Below are 3,986 nucleotides of genomic sequence, written 5' to 3' on the forward strand. Positions count from 1 at the left end.
ACTATTTTTCGAGCAAACATTAGTTCTGCAGGCGACTTGCCTCAAAAAGTGTTTGGGTTTGGCGTTATCCTATAAACCCTCAAGAATTGTGTCAATGCTGCGTCATCGACTAGCTCGTTTCTTGATTTCTTTAATACTCTTTTAAATGTATCCAGGAACCTTTCCGCATGCCCGTTTGATCTTGGGTGATATGGAGGAGTAGTGATATGTTCAATTGAGTATATCTTGCAAAACTTCTTAAATTCATTTGCCGTGAACTGTGTGCCGTTATCAGAGGCTATGGTATCCGGGACACCATATCTAGCAAAAAGTTCGTGTAGAAATTCCACTGTTACCGTGGATGTCAGTTTTCTGCATTTACACATTTCTAGCTATTTAGGAAAGCTATTTACCACTATTAGATAATATGATCGGTTTAACAGTCCTGCGAAGTCTATGTGTAGTCTAGACCATGGAATATCGGTCTTGGACCAAGGTTGAAATTTTATAGGTGGTGATTTCGCTGCAAGAGCACGACCTCTGCAGGATTTTACCAACTTCTCAAGATCAATTTTTTGCCAGTAAACATAACTCCTCATAAGCGACTTCATTCTAGAAATTCTTTGATGTCCAATGTGGAATTCCTTTAACATTCGACCTTGTAGTGAGGTTGGCATTACGACCTTCTGTGCATACATAAGCACATTATCACATATCGAATACAAATTTAAAACTGTTACGTCCAGCCACACGTATTTTTTTTTTTGTTTCTTCTGATCTCACTATATTTTTATGTTTATAATAAACTCGTCCGTCTCTGCCTTAATTTTTATCTCCTCCAATGGCACAGGCAATTCCCGCACAACATTGCACAATATATTTTTTATTTCATTTTCGGCTTTTAACGCCACTATTACTGTGTCTTCTAGTGGTTCACTGTATTTTGATATTAACCTTGACAAACCATCTGCATGTCCCAATTGTTTTGAAGGCAAATGCTCTATTTAAAAGTCGTAATTCAGTAGGATCGTTCTCCAGCGCTGCAATCTGCTGTATGTGTGGAGATAACTTTTTTTTATCCCTAGATCGACAATAATGGCGGTGATCTGTCTGCAGACGGAACCTTCTTCTATGTATAAATTTATGGAATTTTGTTACTCCAAATATGATGGTTAATGCCAGTTTTTCTGTTTGACTGTAACTTTTCTTAGCTGGCAATAATGAACGCGAAGCATGAGCTATTGCTTTCAGGCTACTATCTTTATATTTGTGTAAAATCACAGCTCCAATACCACTTTCACTAGCATCTGAATTCGGATCAAAATTTGATTACAATTCCAACGTTAAGACATTTTTAATTTCTTCAAAAGCTTTTTGGCATTTGTCCGACCAGTTCCACTTAACGTTTTTTTTAACAAGTTATTCAAGGGTGCTCTTAAATCTTGCATATTCGGTATGTATACCTTGTAGTAATTTGCGAGCCCCCAAAATTCTTGTAACGTTGTAATATTTGTCAGAGGAGGCATATTTTTATTGCACTCGCCTTAGACGGATCTGGTCTGCGTCCATTTTCATCAATAATCTGCCCTAGATATTTTATTCTTGACATAAAAAATTCACACTTTTCCTCTTTTATTTTTTCGAAGACCTTTTTAACATGCTCAGCATGCTGGCCCTGAGATTCACTTTTTATGAGTATGTCATCAAGGTAAGCTACAGCGAAATCCGAACCTGCGAGCATAATATCCATAACTTGTTGGAAAATGCCAGGTGCTACCTTTATACCAGAAGGGAGTCGATTAAATTTATACAACTCTTTATTGGTATTTATTACAATGTGAGCTTTTATGTTCGATCTTTCCACACTCAAAACATTTACGATTTTTAAGAGAACAATTACTTCCAAAATGTAAACCTCCGCACCCATAGCATGGATTTCGTCTTGACGTTCGCTTTTTGTTTTTCTTATCCGTTTCAGGTCACATGCATGTATCTGAGAGCAATCTTTTTCTTCAGTTTTATACGCGTTATGTCTAAAATTTATAATCCTCTGGCATTCTTCAGCCCTGCCTGTAGAGTTAATTTTTGGTCCTGTTCTAATTTTGTTAATATACGGGAACGTATATCGGCATCATCTCTTGCTGTTAGCCCTTGAACAAAAATTAGATATTTGAACAAATCCGGGGTTAATTAATTTAATTTGAATTTTTCACACTCTCTGCTAACGACCCCAGCATAGGTGGCGAAATCTTCATTATCTTTTTTAACTAAATCTAAACACTGCCAACGAGTATTGAACAGGGAACTTCTTTCACTGAAAATTCTCGATAATAAATTAATTGTTTCATCAAAACAAATCTCACCTAGTTTCTTCGGCAGAATATAATTACAGTATTCTTCGTGTTCGGCAGAGAATAACTTTTTTAAAAGTAGTCACTTTACAATTTTTATATTCTTCGTTAAGGATTTCTTCGTACCTTCTAAAATATGCAGAAAAGTAATACCTTCTCAATTATAAAGAAATTCTTCAATTGAATTTGCTACGCCGTCTGACGAGAACGAACCAGAAGTATTTTCAGACTTCTTCAACATTATTTCCAGTAACTGTTGGTATTGTTGTTCTTGTTGTTGTAGTTGCTGTAACTGCTGTTGTTGCTGCTACACCTTCACCACGGAAACCAATTAGTCTTCCATGTTAATGATTTTTTTTCTTTGATTTCGTATCAAAAAAATGTTTAACGTCCGACGCAAGCTTCGAATATCTCGTCGTCACTTTTATATCCTAGACAAACGTTAGAAGCGGGGGTAAAATCAATGTATTCACACGACATATTTCGCGAGACTCCAAACCGCTCTCTCAACGACTCCGACTGACCTCGTCTCAACCAATACGCTACTCTTTATAAGAGTTCGGCTAGTCCATTCTTCCAATCCCCCAGGGCTGTTGTGACTCTCACCACAACACCAATAAAAACTGGTGCACTTCGTTTAGTAAGTGAGTACCTAACTGTTAGTCTGGATAAGCTTGAATTTTCAGAAAAAGAAATCAACCAACTGACTCGCACATTATAAATACAGAAGAACTATGCAATACTTTTCTCGGGTTTAAAATGTGACATTGTTTTCATCTACATTCCAATGATGGAGCTTTGTATCTTTGTTAGAAAACAACTCCTTCGTCAAAGGAAGAATTTAAATAATTAAACACAGAACATACATACATACATACATACATACATACATACATACATACATACATACATACATATTAGGTGCATTCCAGAAATTTTAAAAACTTTTTCAGTAGAGAAATTTATTAATTTTAAAGAATTGCAAAACTCTAAACTTCTTCAAAGTAGTATCTTCTAACGCCAGTGCACTTTTTGTAGCGCTCCAGCCACTTTCTGAAGGCCCATGGAAGTCCTCCAAAATGAAGGTGTCGAGGACCCTTATCACAGCCTCCTTCATCTTCAAAACAATTACTCCTGAGGATTTCCTTTAGTTTGGGCAACAACCAAATGTCACAGAGAGCAAGGTCTGGACTGTTTATGGAGGGTGTCAGGTAATTGATTACCAGGATGCTTCTCACTGAACACTCTGGAAACAAACTTTGTACGAGCTTTGCGAATGCTCAAATCTTCATGAATACTTCTGTGTAGACTAAAGTCACTTCAGGGTGAAGTGACTTTATATATAAGGGAACTGCTATTATGTATATCAGAAAATATATAAGTCGAATCAATTTGTTGGCCTTTTATGTTTTTTTAATAATTGTTTATGTTATATAATATTATGTTATATAATATTCATAGTATAATCATGTAATATTATAATATAGATAAATTGTTGAATTGTCAATAGTATCTCTCTATTTAATTTATCATTGTAACTGCATTATACCAATATTTATATGGTATTCAACTGACATACCAGTAAATGGGATGTTTAACACACCCTTTTGAAGTATTTCTTTTCCTCAGTTTGTTACTTTATATATATATATATAT

The sequence above is a fragment of the Octopus bimaculoides genome, chromosome 4 (genome assembly GCF_001194135.2).
Source record: "Octopus bimaculoides isolate UCB-OBI-ISO-001 chromosome 4, ASM119413v2, whole genome shotgun sequence".
NCBI lineage: Eukaryota > Metazoa > Mollusca > Cephalopoda > Octopoda > Octopodidae > Octopus > Octopus bimaculoides.